This window comes from Ixodes scapularis, unplaced genomic scaffold, assembly GCF_016920785.2.
Source record: "Ixodes scapularis isolate PalLabHiFi unplaced genomic scaffold, ASM1692078v2 PGA_scaffold11__112_contigs__length_91849675, whole genome shotgun sequence".
NCBI lineage: Eukaryota > Metazoa > Arthropoda > Arachnida > Ixodida > Ixodidae > Ixodes > Ixodes scapularis.
In genome coordinates, this window is record NW_024609837.1 from 90877076 (window position 1) to 90892352 (window position 15277).

The 15277-nt window shown below is 45.5% G+C and overlaps 1 protein-coding gene across 4 annotated transcripts in view; it reads left to right on the plus strand.

Moving 5' to 3' along the window:
- LOC8031367 (alpha-2-macroglobulin-like protein 1) overlaps positions 1 to 15277 on the plus strand; it is a 209204-nt gene that overhangs the window by 31253 nt on the left and 162674 nt on the right. The gene's annotated exons all lie outside the window — the stretch shown is intronic.

Below are 15277 nucleotides of genomic sequence, written 5' to 3' on the forward strand. Positions count from 1 at the left end.
AAAAAACGCGCCATGTGGGCTAGCCTTAAGGCTAGCCCACATGGTGCGCTTTTCTCCGCGTCTGCGTCGCGTCTGCGCCTGCGCTTTGACGTCACTTCCGGCGCCGGGACGAAACGCAGCGTTTTTTGGCGCATTCCGGCGTATCTGGAGGAGCCAGATATTTTGCGTTCACGCGTCGCGTCTCGCGCTGCGTCCAGAAGGCAACAACCAATGAACCGCCGTGTTCACTTGTTGCAAGGAGCGTTTGAATTTTCTCCACTGTTTTCGCCACTGAGGACTGTAGTTTTCGCCCCGGACCTCGCGACAAAGGCGATATTAATAATAATAATAATACTTTTTATTTGCACATATTGCGATACCCACTCGGCAGCGTGCGAGGCTAGGCAAAAAGGTTGAGACCCTTACGCAAATGGGCCTGCTAGCCCGCCGCCGAGTAGGGAAGGGGATACGGGAAAGGAAAATAAATAAAAACACTCAAAACAGAAAGATGCAAACACAAAAACGGGTAGCAGCCCTGTGCCATTCCAAGGCAGAGCGCACGCGCGCACGCACACACACACACCCGCGCGCGCGGAGTTTACAAAATTTGCACGCTCGCGGCCTTCAATAAAAACGGCTTTCAGGCTTCGCCAACGCTAGCAGCAGGGCGAACATGGGTAGTTACGCCCTTCCCCCCGCGGATATCAGTTTATCACACCTTTTACACAAGTCCAGGGAATCCTCTCTGCTCCGCGGGAGAGGCTACGCTCCTTCAGCGGAACAGAGAGGACCTAGCAAAGTACAAAAGCGTCCTGCACTCTGGCAGGCGAAATGTAAAGATTAGAAGGACACCGAGAGACAAAAGTACAACATTAATATTACCGGCAACAACCGCAACAACGCAACCTCTGCACCGGTCAGCGGCCAGCCGGCCAGCGGGCCAGCTGTGAATGTTTTGGCGCGGGCGATGGTGATGCCAAAGGCGTATCGAAACGTGGATGAGGCGTCCGCACTAAAAAGGATGAAAATTAGTGAAATTGAGCTTCATTGCAATTGCTGTAATAAAAATGCGTGCTTACTATTACTAAAATTAAATATTACGGCATGTAGCCATCATTTAACGCGCGAGTTCTATTTAAACGTGTACATGTCCAAGCGGCACACGCCATGCGTGTGTCGCTCGGACATGTACACGTTACAGCAATAAAGTAACTGAATATCGTTGCTCGTTCAAAAAGTAGCCAAGTACAAGAGTCAAAGAAAGAATAAAAATACTTAGGGACAAGGAGAGACAGCGCAGTTCTTTCAACTAGCAACACACATTTACTGGTGTCTCCTTCAATAGTACTATCTCCCTCCTAACGTTTGAGACTAAAGAGGAAGATGCGGAATATAATATATTTAATACGCCCGAAAAAAACAGAAACATAAAATCACCCCCAAAACACTAGAAGATAAAGAAATTCAGAAAGAAAGAAAGCCAAGTGCGCTACTCGTTACTGAAATTAAAAAGGAATGCTTTGTTTCAGCCTGAAAGTAACCCGTTATTTTTCTGATCACTGCCGCTTTCACGAAGCACTATAGCAGTTTTCAGTATTTGTCATCGTGTATATTTCCTCGTGTTTCACACGCATTCTTTGAGGGATAACTGCGCGCTATACCAACGTGCCTTCTACGCAGCGTTTGGATGGTCCATCTAGGCCTTTCTCATCGCGCAAATCGCAGTCGCGAGCTGGGGTGAGAATTAGGTTAAGTACTCTTACGATTTCCTTTCAAGAAGTAACCGAACATCGTGTCATGCTTTGGTGGAGAGAGTTGGTGTCGTACCATTTGTGGAGAGAGGCGAAGTGAAGAAGGGTTCTTTCCTTCTTTCTTTTAACCCTATGTAAAGGGTTCTCTCCTCAATATAGGTTTAGCTGTGTTTGAGACGTTCTCTTCCTTGTCGTCGCCTGTCATTACCTCAGTCTCGGGTTTTGCACTAAAATGTTAAAAGGCCCGTTCACACTCTTGCGACCGAGTTCGACCGAGAGAGACAAGACCGGTTTTTAAGCCTCTTGCGACTTCTTAGGACCAGCTCCGCTGCATCGCATCCGGTTTTAAGAAGTCGCAAAAGGCTTAAAAACCGGTCTGGTCTCTTTCGGTCGAAGTCGGTCGCAAGAGTGTGAACGGGCCTAAACATCGTTACATGTTACTGCATAATAAAGGTGCGAAAATCCATTTCCCGTGCCTTCTTTTGAAAAGCAACTATACTCGTTTTCACTTTGATAAAACACAAGTTCTGCGCACTGTTCATCAGACTTGAACACGTTACTGAAAAATAGTAAGGAAATACATTTACAATTACTCAAGGCTGAATTGTAATTTATTACAATTACAATTACCCTCCCATAAAAGTAACTGACCGTTACCCAAAAAGTAATCCGTTACTTTCGTGGCGTTACTTTCAACATTATTTTCCTCGTGTAAGAAACAAAGGGAAGAGGGTTATTCAAGTTCTTATTGTTGCAACCTGTTCCATTTCATGACCTTGACTATTTTGAGCAACAGCTCACTCTCGAAAGCCTCGTGAGGCATTTAGCGTTATTTCTTACTCAATAGGGAATCGTAGTAAACCATTTCTCTCCTCCGCTACGGTATCCCAGAAGAAAACGCCGCAGCTGCGCATGCGCGCCACCAGCCTTGTCTGCATAGTTCAAAGCGCTATCCGGGTGCTTAGCGGGCTGCGGAAACGGTCTACTACAATTCCCTATTATGTCGACTGCTACGCTGAACACCCTTTGAACTGAGGCACTGGATGGGAGTGGCATATTAGAGAGTTTTAGTAGATCGTTCCGATACCTCCGATAGCCCCGATAACGATACTAGGCATGCACAAGGGAGGCGGTGGCGGAATATCGGGATATCGTTATCGGAGTCATGGGAACGATCTACTAAAACTGTCTATTGTGCCTCACGAATACTTTATGATCTGCATTGTGCTTCTTCAGCGCGGAAATGGAAGTACTATTTACGAGAAGATATTTACCTAGATGATGAAGCAAAGCTTCGTCGCCGCAGCCGTTGACTGATATTCGAGAGTTTTAGTAGAGCGTTTCGATACCTCCGATGCCCCCGATAACGATATGATGAATGCGCAAAGGCGGCGGCGGAGTATCGTTATCGGAGTCATCGGGCTGATCTCCTAAAATTCTCCATTGTCTAAATCGCGAAGCTGTAGAAGTCATCATACAATTAGCCAAAACTAGAATAAGAATTGATTCATGTCCATCTTACTATACGGGCATATATTGCCAGACAATAGAGAGTTTTAGGGAACCGGAACAAAATACGATCGATAAACAAAAAGGATCGATACCTTGGATCGGGCGTGTGGACCGATCGTGTGCCCTGAAACGGCTTTGGGGGAACCGTATTTGCAGACGATAGCAGACGATCGGTACAGGTCGCGCCCCCTGGCAACGGAAACCTGCATCCGCCTCATCGAGAAAAGACAAATTTGCGTTTGTTTGTACAAATTGCAGAAACTTAAGTAAATAAAGATCGCACCCTAAATATATAGAGAACCAAAAAAATAGTATACCTACTTATAGTTCATCCCGTTTTTTTACTGGAATGAATGCGCTTCCGTAATACAAAACCTGGCGCACCACGGCGTGTCGCCCCTAGCACGGCGAAGTTCTAAAATGTTCGTCTGCTAAAGAAGCAGACGAGCTTTCCGACAACAATGGCGCTCGATCTTTTTGACCATGACTTGGAGTTGGCTCTATTCAGCGAAAGCAATTTAGAAAAAGTGATTTTGTACGACTGTCTGCGCACTAAGTGTGGCGTGAGTCTCTTTTGAACTTCCCGCTTTCTATAAGCGAGGCACGCACGCGCGTGCCGTGGGGCCCGTGACTTGTGCAGGGGCACGAGGGAATAAACATTCTTTTTGGTGTGCCGTGACACGGAGTCAGTCGCATTTCTTTCGGGTGCCACCGAGCACCGATACACTAAGAGAAGGCGCTTGTTGTCGGTAAGGCATAGGACGTTCAACTTGGCGTAGCTTTTGAGTAAACAAAAAAGTTGTGATACCAGGAATGATGTTCGGATACCACGAATGATGTGCCAGCGTATTTTGGTTTTTTTTTCTTTCAGTTTACCAGATTTATATACTTGGTGAATAAAATAATGCCTCGACCGTACATGGTAACTTGTTTTCAAATAAATCATGCGTTCTCAGCGGGCAAACTTCGGTGTTTTACATCAACAAATATGATGTTTACACCAACCACGTCCTGATATGCTGAAACGTTGCCGAAAGCAAACTCGATTTGGCACAAGAACACGCTCGCGCGCGCTTATCATCAACATTCGAAGTCGTCAGCTAGCGATCCTGTCTTTTTCCCTCGAGGCCCAATGCAGGATCGAGTATTAAGAAAGCTATGGACAAATAAAACTAGAAATATTAAATCTCGAAGAAAATACAAATAACCAAAATATACTCACTTTCTCAAGTTGATGCGGTCATTTTTCTTGTACAAAGCTAATTCAATTCAATTTTCGACTCCATTTTCAATTTAATTCAATTTTTATTTTAAGATCAAGTCATACAAAATAAAGAGCTGGCCCACAAAAGCAGCATTCTGTTTGTATGTGGGGCCAGGCGACCAACTAAAATACATGTTGTTACAAAAAGAAAAGAAAACACTCCGCAGCACAAAACAAAAGTGAAAGGAACACAAAATTAGCAGCACAAATAAATACAAAAAGGAACACTTTAGAGCATGAAATATGGGTGTTTATAGCCAAGTCTACTCACGCAACCATGAAATAAAAGTACGAAATATCTCCAACGGTTAGGCTACGATATCTACAGCTCAAATGCTTGACACCAATTCCTTAATTTCCTTTTTAGTACCCTAGTGGATTCTATATTCATAAGGGACTCTGGGAATTAGTTACTTTCCATACAGTGTGTATATTTTTGAAATGACGTATCTTTCAGTACGTCTTAAATCTCTATTTTTTATTTACGAGGAGGTCAATCCGTTCCTTCGCTCCTCGCAACGATAAGTTCTTTTTCAACGCTGCGTCATTCCAAAGTGCTGGAGCGAAAAAGGAGTAGCGCCTAGCAGCTCCTGAAGTAGAAAGATGTTGTCTACTACTTTAAATCGCTTGCGAGGAGGAGGCGGAAGGACGGAGGTAGATGCGGCGCTCATGTTGCTCTCTTACGGTACAGGTAGCAGACGATCACGGTCGTACGCCCGCGTACCGACCGTTGCGCCGTGTACGGTACGACCACGAAGAAAATATAAAGGAAAACCTGTAACTTTACTGCTGTGCACTTATTAAAACTATCACCAAATATTCAAAGGGCTCGTTTTATAGGATATATGTGATTAGCATTTGTACAGAAATTTTTAATTCATCCAACATTTTTAGACTAAAATGTATCCAGAGCCTTGATGCAGAAGGCTGTTGCACACTCTGGTGCCACTACAGATAATCCTGTCATAACAGCAGCTGTAAAATACGGGTGATAAGTGCTCAAAATGCACATCCAATGTTTGTATAAAAAAAAAAAAAAAAAAAAAAAACTTATAATATGTAAAAAAAAAAAAAGTTGTCGTGGGACAGCGGGATTCGAACTCTCCTCTACCGATCCTCTCCGAGCTCAAGAAATCGGCGCTCCAATCCACTGAGCTATCGAGGAGACGAGTTTCGGCTGCGCTAAACAGCAATTTATTTCTATCAAAAAAGTCCTATTGCGTTTTGTTCATTTTTTTTTTCTTTTTTGCTGACTGAGACTTTATGGACTTGCTGTCACAAATGGCGCTCCTGCCAGGCACTGCCACGAGTTATTTTATTCATGTTTGGAGCCACGGCACGCTCTCTCCGCCAGCGAAATAGCCGTTTTGCCAACCAAGCGAGACTGTCCATGTCGGCCATTGGTCGTGCCGGTCGTGCCTTACGGTTCCAACAGCGCATTACGGTAAGATCGCAGAAGACAGGCGCATGCGCAGTTCGTACCGGAGGGCCCATCGTACCGTATCGGATGTGCAAAAACGGTTCCCTAAAACTCTCTATTAGCAAAACATAGTTGTAACCGTAAGGTGATAATTAAATAATAAATAAGCTTTGGCTCGATATTCTTCTTTCTTTGGTTCTGAACAGGTCGAGCCTCGGTTGAGACGTTCGTGAATAAAAAAGGTTTCCAGTTTCCAGTATATAAATATAAGTAATCGGGGGAAAAAAAGGACACTCATAACAACAATTAATTAGAACGTCGGTTAAAGAAGGAAATGTGAACGCACGTTTGCCGTGTGCGCCTCTCTTGATGCCGTTCAAAAACGCACGGAGCACGAACCGACTGCAGTTTACTCCGGTGTTCTCCAGATAGACGTCCGCTGATGCCACGGGCAGCGAAGGACAGAGAACTAAGCCGCACTATGGCCCTACTCACGAGTTCCACTCTCTCCTCAAGCCCAGCATATCAAGACTACGTCAGTCAACATAATGTTTTATTTGTAAAAATATCTGCTTGAGATAAGATGCGTCCTGCTGGGGTAAAAACAGGAAGAAGACTATTACCATTTTCGAAGTGCTTGCAAAAAGCTGACTCACAAAAAGGGTGACTGAGACGCAGATACCTGGCTGGAATTCACAAATAAAGTGGGCCAACCCTAGAAGTTGGACTACAAAAAACTAAGTAGCTTTTAGAGGGCAACTTGGCTCAATTCCGAAAAATTTAGGCTTACATATGATTCCATTTCACAAAGCACTAGGATTCGCGAAATGTGGAATAATATTTGTGTAATCCTAATTTAAACATCAGCTGATACCGAGATCGAAACTTGGGTTGCGTCAGGCAACATTGGTCTCGTATGGTCAAAGTCATGGCCACGTCACGTCGAACCACGTGGTCTTGTGACGTTCGGGAGGGGGGCGAGGGACAGGACACGCGACGCAAGCAGGTCGCTTCGCGTTGCGTGGACGGTGATGGCCCGGGGGAGAGGGGGAAGGGGAGAAGACAAAAGAGAAGGGGAGCGTAGAAACTAGGATGCCTTAACAGTCTTGTACACGTTACTAAAAAAGAGTAATCGATTACAATTACTATTACTCTTGGCTAAAAAGTATTCGATTAGATTACTTGATTACTCGACGGCAAAAGTAATTGGACATTACTTAAAGAAGTAATCGTTAGTTTTTCGATTACTTTATTGCGTGAAGACACACCTCTAGCGCTCATATTAATGAAGTACTTCCAACCTATATTTCATATTTGCACAAGTATTCAAGAAGGAAAAACGGGTTCCCTCTTTGTGGTCGTTGCACCTTCACAATGCGGACACAATCATAGAATTCGTTTGAAGACGTTCAATGATTTGGGGGTTCGCCAGTGTGTGTGTGTGGGGGGGGGGGGGGGGGGGGGGGGGCGGAGGGGGTTGTAGATCTTTTGCGTCGCTTATTTTATTATTCACATGTGGATGAGCTCGCATGTTATACAAAAGAGCAGCAGCTCCAGGATTTGAAACGGATCATGTGTAGTATTCATTAGCGGAAGAGGTCGCCCCGACCACTTCTCAACTCGAAACATTGCTTGTCACAAAGACCACGTAGGGGAAATGGGGAAATATTTTAACTGCCTTAGTTATATTTTGCATCCGCTTTAGGCATTCTTCGGTTCTGGTTTTCCTACGGGCTGCGAGTAGGTACCCTAAGCAGGATTTCTTATTTTTTTATGTCTGCGTGTGTGTGCGAAAGGGCTAGTTTGAACGAAGGACTCACAAAGCTACATTCTGTTTCCTCAAACTTCGCCCGGAATGGCCTTTGTCACGCACTGTGGCTTTCCTGGGGCCTCCCACTCCCCAGTCCCAGCTCGAAAAAAAAACACAAAAAAAAAAAAAACCCGGGCATTTTACAGAAATTGTACATAGAAAGAGATTGACCTCGTTTCCTACAGCTGCGCAAAAATCTTTATTTGTTCCGTTCAGAAAAAAAAAAAAGCAAATATTATTTTTGTCATTTCATAAAAAAAAAGGCGTGTGCCGGGGTGGAGGGTACCGTGGACAAATTGTAACGGTTACAAGTAATTTTATTACTTCAAAAAGTAATCAGATTACTCTTCTGATTACTGCCTAATAAAAGTAATCAACTGATTACAAAATTACTCCAAAAAGTAATCAATTACAAGTAATTTGATTACTTGTAATGCGTACGGTACAAGTCTGCCGTGCCTACATGTTTCCGCCGCTCCGCTGTTTAGGGTGGCGACAACGTTTGTGATACCTGTTGCCGACAAACCAATGTTGCCTACCTCGTTACCATGGCAGCCTCCGCTGTTTCGTCGACCATTTTGTCACACTCGCCAGTCGTGCGCTCGCGCTACTCCGCTAATCCTCGTTAGGGCTAGGGAGCGCCCACCGCTCTCGTTCCGACGGCGAGGTTTCGGCGTGCGATGCCGGTCTGTTGCGTTCCATTTTGTCGAGGGGACTCACGTTTCGATAAACGCAACGCACACTTCCTGCTCGCAACTTCAAAGTATGAAACACCCGAATAAAGAGAGCGACAGCCACGACGACCGCCATCCCGCTGAGCCTCCGACTCGTCCGACTCCTCTTATGAACGGAAACGGAAGTGGCCTCACAGTGTTGCCGGTGTGTCGAAACTATACGAAAACTCAACGTTGTGTACGTTTAGCCAAATAACAAGTGGGTCAAAATGGCGGTGGGAGAGGATCTGGGAAAGGGTAACAAGAAGTTGGCGCCACCCTGAAGCGGAGCGGAAACATGTAGGCACCCTAGGAGAAACAGACCGATAAGCGCGCAGGGCAGCGCAAACTATACTCCGTTTCACCTTCAGTCCGAGCGCAGCGGACGCTAGGAGCTATCCCAGCCAATTCAACGTTGAGTGTCATGTGACCTTGAGCTCCCTGCGTCGCTCTGGCCAACCGAAAGGTCACGCGATTTTCTCCCGACGCTGGATCGGCTGGGATAGCTCGTGGCGTCCAGTCCGCTCGGACTGAAGGTGGAACGGAGTATAGCTAGGGTGTGCATTTTCCGGTTTTAACCGAAAAACACCGATAAACATCCGTCGGTGACGAAAATATAAAATCGGTTAAAACCGAAAAACACCGGTGGTTGGACATGTTCGCCCTGGTTAAAAACGAAAAACATCGGCCGTTGCTAGTTTCCGACCCAGCGAAACCCTTTCCCCGTAGAGGTTCGTCAAACGTGTTATCTCGCGGATCCTGCATTCTTCCAGTGTTTATACATGGCTTGCAGGTGGCGTCAGTCCGCCCTCCTTTCTGGGGATCAAAAGCGTCTAGTGAACGCAGTGGAAGCTAACCTCTCATACGCCTTTCCCCCATTGTGTCTCCGATAGCCCCCTTTTGGGGAAAAATTAACGCAGTGGAGGGTAGGCTCTCACGTGCCTTTTCCTCATTGTGTCTGGCCAAGTGATGTCGGTGCAAGCCATGTATTCAGAGGTTGCTGTGGTTCCTGGAAGACAATGCCAACGTCCGTGTCGTACAAGAGCGTGCGTTTTCATAATTGCGGGTTGCGAACCGCAAGGAACGTGCTGCCATGACGGCAGCACGTTCCTTGCGTGTAGATGCAAGCATGAAAGTATGTTTGCATCTACTATAATAACCAAGTGTGCGAAATAGTGGCTTCCTAGAGAAGAAATATATGAACTATGTGAATAAAATTGGAACTCTCTGTCTGTGATCAATCACTTTTTTTTTCACCGATAATCACCGATTTTAGCCTCGTCGTGAGACGTTCCACCGAAATACACCGGTGTTATGAAAATAAATAAACACCGAAAAACATCCGCCGATTTTTCTCACAAATAAACACCGGAAAGTACACACCCTAAGTATAGCGCATTCGCGTTACGGTGATCACGTGGACGCCAATCAGCCAACACCAGGAGGAAAAACTCATGACGTCATCGTTCAATTTCGCTCTTAGAAGTAAAAACAAACGAAGCATGAAAAATGACGTGGACATGCCTCTGACGTAGTGGCTCAACGTTTGCCGCTCAAACTCCGTCGCATTGACTGCGCTGACGATTGCACCTCACGTCGCGCGCTAGAGTTGGCAGATTTCGGCGACTCGGCTCACTTGAAGGTTTGCTGGCCAGTTTATAAATATATAGACGGAGTTAGATTATAATATTTGACATGGGCTCTTCCTATATGATACTGAAGAGGGCTACGAGTTTTCTAAAAATCAAAAATGCAGCGGAGTTGCCCTTTAAAACAGGGTCATATGTAAGGTGAAAAGAAGAAAAAAAAATACATCCTGTTTTCTAAGAGACGATGATAAGTGTGCAGCAACGAACGAGGATGCTTGTGGTAATAACACCTTAACATATTATCACATCTCCTTTGGTGGATTTTAGGGTAGACCGAGCGTTGTCTCGTGTTGTGACATTATGACATTGTTAATTCTTGTCTGCGCACTTAGCCTCGAGCTTCTCGAAGAGGCACACAATCTCTTGGTGTCCTCCTCTCCCCGTCTTCGATCGCAAAGAAAAAACCAAAAATTAGCTAAAAAAAGCAAAAAAAAAAAAAAAAACTTGCCCCCCCCCCTTTTTTTTTTTTTTTTTTTGTAAAATTGTTTATTTTGATTTTTTGACATTGTTGTTAGGGTCTAAAAAAAAAAATAGATTCAGGGGCTTGGTGCTGCAAAAAAGACTTTCCGGAACTGAAGAGTGCCAAGCGGCAAGCCTCCCTTTCCGCTGGTCAATTCGCGTGACAGTGCGACTGCGCTCGACTTTACCAAAATAAAAACAACCCTTTCTTTAGAAGGGTGGGGGAGGTTGGTCGTGAAAAAAAAATGTAACGGATTACAAGGAATCCGCTACGTAAAAAATGTAAGGGAATCACTTTAAAATCACTCTACAAAATATGTAATTATTCCCTTACAAAATTGCCGATAAATGTAAGGGATTACAAGTAAGTTCGCTACTTGTAACGGATTACGTGCCAGTCTGCTGTTGATGCGCCGCGCGAAGAATTTCTTCAGCCATTTGGTGGTCGGAGGAACAAGTGTTGCTTCTGGCGTTTAAAACGTGTAAGTTATGATAAGATACTGCAAACGACTTAATTTTCGCGAGATCCTAGTTTTCGCGAATCGTGTAGGTCCCGCGAACAATTCTGGTAAAATATAAACACATTCGAATCTATGCTTCATGGTAATAAAACCCGAGACTCAGGAACACAGAAGGGGACGAACACAACGTGTCAACGTCCCCTTCTGTGTTCCTGAGTCTCGGGTTTTATTACCACGAATCATCACCGGCTCGCTCGTTTTTTTAAGTATTACTGCTGTTATTCGAATCTATATACTGAAATCCCACCGCGTCGCGAAGATTAGAACCCTCGAAATATTCTAAAACGTCCGCTTTGACCTAAATCGCGAAATATCGAGCCCGCGAAACGTTTCCAGTCTATCTTATCTGTAGTAATATGGACAGTTGGGCGAGTTGGTCGCAGCTATCACATATGACCATTATGAACGAGGGAAATGCTCGTCGAGGAGCCGGACAGGGGCCTCGTGACTTTTCGGAGAGCGCGGGATGGGCACGTGATAACCAGCGTGCCTCGTCCGCTCGTCCATTGTCAGGTGAAGTCTGGCGCAGGGGCAACGCCTGTAGGCGACGGGTCACAGTGCTGCCGCCGCTGCGATTTCCTGATTGCGGTCCAGTTGATCCCCCGCTTCGACGCGTGCTCGAGCTTCCTCTGCGACTGGACGACGGACGCAAGGCCATTCTCGCTGAGGAGATCTGACCCCGGGCATGCCCTTTGTACGAACTGCGTTCGGGATGCCGCGAAAGTTCGTCCAACATCCGATTGGTTCGGCGAATACTCTTGGCCCGACGAATCCCGGAGAAGAGCTCACCGGAGATAAGCTCACCGGAGAAAAGCTCACTGCAAAACCGGCTGATGCGGAGAAAAGCTCACCGGCCATTGACCGTATGCGGAGAAAAGCTCACCGATTTTTTTTTATATAGAGGTTGTTGGATCATGCGTAACATATATAAATTCATTTTGATTAAAATTCGTCAGCTTCGCAAAAAGAAAATGCCATTTTTTGTAAGCTTATTGGGTATATTGCTCCCAAATAAATAATTGCGGGCGAGTGTTTTCTGTGGCTTACTCTCTAGGCAACGAAAGCCTAACTAAAACCTTTATGAACTTGACGAAGAGGAAAAAGTTCGAAAACTTGATAATGTCTGCTTAAAACTTAAAAATCAAAACTGTAAATGCCGAAAATCCGAAAGCGCATGCGCATCAACGCGGTGCCTGAAATTATCTTTGAAGCTTCTGTTAACCTCTGAAAACAGGATAAAGCAGTCAGTAGGATATCGAAGCTTCTTTCTTCCGCGGACATGCACGTTTTCTAGCCGTTCGAGCTGGTGTTTCGACACGTTGCCTTTTGTGTGATAGTGACCTTCTACGGTAAGCCATTCATGACCTTCCGAACTGCACACTGGCACCGTTGTTACTCGTTACCTATATAAAAAGTAGTCTTCTGTAAGGTAGTGAATAGGGCGAGTTGATAAACGTTATACATGATGAAAACTGCTCAAATGACGACGACGGATTGGAGACAACAAACACGACACGACGAAGCTGTTCTCGCTGCTAAAGTTTTGTTAGTGAAATTAACAGAAAGAAAACAGCGTAGCCGACATTGATTACATCAACTAACACCTACTTATCTATTAAGTACTACACAATATTTGGAGCTGAAACGGTTCACCACGCCTCTATTCATATAATCTCGTAAAGAACAAACCTCTATTTGACAGAGCTACCGACCGCGCACTAGTCATTTGTCAATAAATTGTCTTTTTTACCGGTGTACGATGTTCTGATTTTATACTTGCGGCTTCATTAATATACAAAATGGGTGATTAATAATTTCTGAGGAATTAGTAAATATGCCCAATGAACTTCAAGCACATTAAAAAAAGGACATTATTAATAAAGTGACGAAGGCGAATTGTGTTAAATTGCCACGTTTGACGCAGAATCCGCTGAGTTAATAAATCGGTGAACTTTCCTCCGCATCCGCCCAAAGGCCGGTGAGCTTTTCTCCGCATCTGCCGGTTTTGCGGTGAGCTTATCTCCGGTGAGCTTATCTCCGGTGAGCTTATCTCCGGTGAGCTTATCTCCGGTGAGCTTATCTCCGGTGAGCTTATCTCCGGTGAGCTTATCTCCGGTGAGCTTATCTCCGGTGAGCTTATCTCCGGTGAGCTTATCTCCGGTGAGCTTGTCTCCGGTGAGCTTGTCTCCGGTGAGCTTGTCTCCGGTGAGCTTGTCTCCGGTGAGCTTGTCTCCGGTGAGCTTGTCTCCGGTGAGCTTGTCTCCGGTGAGCTTGTCTTCGCCGCCCAAGTTCGACGATGGATGGATGGATGCTGATAGCTGCACTATTTATAACGGGCGGTAGCTTTCGCCGCCCTTGGCATTTTGAGCCAAGTTATAGTTTTCCCGACTCTTACGCAGACATTTGGGTAACCGAATAATGTGTAAAGTATTTTTTTCCGTATATAAAAAAGAACTAATTTGTACGCTATGTAAAGGCTAAGATGTGTACTTTTGATGCGTTGAACGGCAGTAACACCGCCCGTATTGGGGAGGAGATCGAACAGTCACGCCTCTGGCGGCACGCTTCAGCTGTGGGGACAACAAACCGAATTTTCTTGTTTGTTTTTGATCAGCGATATCGATGGTGACGATTCGAATGGCCGCTCCTCGTGCAACCAAAGCACTGGTACGAGTGAAGCGCTCGTGTCCAGACCGTGCTCGGCGAGGTTCAATTTCTTTGTTATGCTGTGTTAGTAAACACCGGGCTGTGGGGACAACAATCTTGATGAAGCTCCCCCTATAGTTCGATCTCCTGCCCAATACATCGTACAAGGCACCGTGTTCCTTGCAGAAAGGACAGGGTTGTCGGCGTATACGGCTCGAGTATGTTCGCTTCATAAATAAGTATGTACGCTTCGAACATGCCTGCAGACAGTGTTGGTATGTCCGATGTGAACGGGACCGCCATACGTGGAAGAAGCACGCATCAGGCAGTGTCGGGAAACTGCCTTTTTTGCGACGCGGGGTAACTGCGGCTCTAGGAGCGCCGCCAATTTTTTGTCGGATCCTCAAGGTTCGACTGGTTTGCCGAAGCTTCGAACTTTTAGTTTAAAGTTCGACAAAGTTCGATTCGCCGACAACCTTGTCTGCAGCCCGACCTGCAGGCAAGTACGCGGAGTGCTTGAGCTAAATTACACGAAGGAGCCAATAAAGCACCGTTAAAAGTGCATCGTCACGAATCGTAATACTGTTGAAATTTGAGCTGGTTGGGAAGTTGATGAAGCAATCATGCGTGGAAATAAAAAAGCGCAGCATCACGGCGCGTTCACTCTGCGTGTTTGGTTTGGTCGATGATGAGCAGACGCACAAAGACCACGAGCGCCGTGACTTTTGGCACCGCTTCACATTGGATCGCTGCGTCCACCGCACATTTTACATTTTGGGTAACAAATAATTTATGACCTGACATAGCCTAATAATAAAAAAAAATATTATTAATGTTTACGCATTAAAAAAAAAAACGAAGCAAAGATGTACTTTTAGGGCGTTTATTTATTAATTTCAAACAACGACACGACATGCCTATTTTCTGGGTATATATGTCGATTGCGGACATGTATATGTTTGAAATTTTATATTTCACGCGGTGTGGTGTATATCGACAGGTGCGGACGAAGAATTTTTTTCCTTCTCAATATTCTACATTATGACGAGGCGTGACGCGGCTTGTGTGAACGACAGTCCACGTTAGGGATAATTTCAGTAGACTCGGGCTCACTTGTGCGCCATGTACGAGATTTGTTACGTGCGCAATACGTACCACGGGTGGAGGATTCGCCGCGTGCAATCAGTGCTTTTTTTTCAGCCAAAATGTGCTTTTGCCGGTTATTCACCGGTTTCCAAGTATAGTTGGGAAAAATACGATACTCAACAAATATTGCACTTCCTTTCCACCAGCTGGCGTCAGCTATTTTTAAAACCTTTCCTTATGCGCACAACAGTGGAACTCTTGTCCGACTCTTGTCCGACTCTTGTCCGACTCTTGTCCGACTCTTGTCCGACTCTTGTCCGACTCTTGTCCGACTCTTGTCCGACTCTTGTCCGACTCTTGTCCGACTCTTGTCCGACTCTTGTCCGACTCTTGTCCGACTCTTGTCCGACTCTTGTCCGACCCTTGTCCGACCCTTGTCCGACCCTTGTCCGACTCTTGTCCGACCC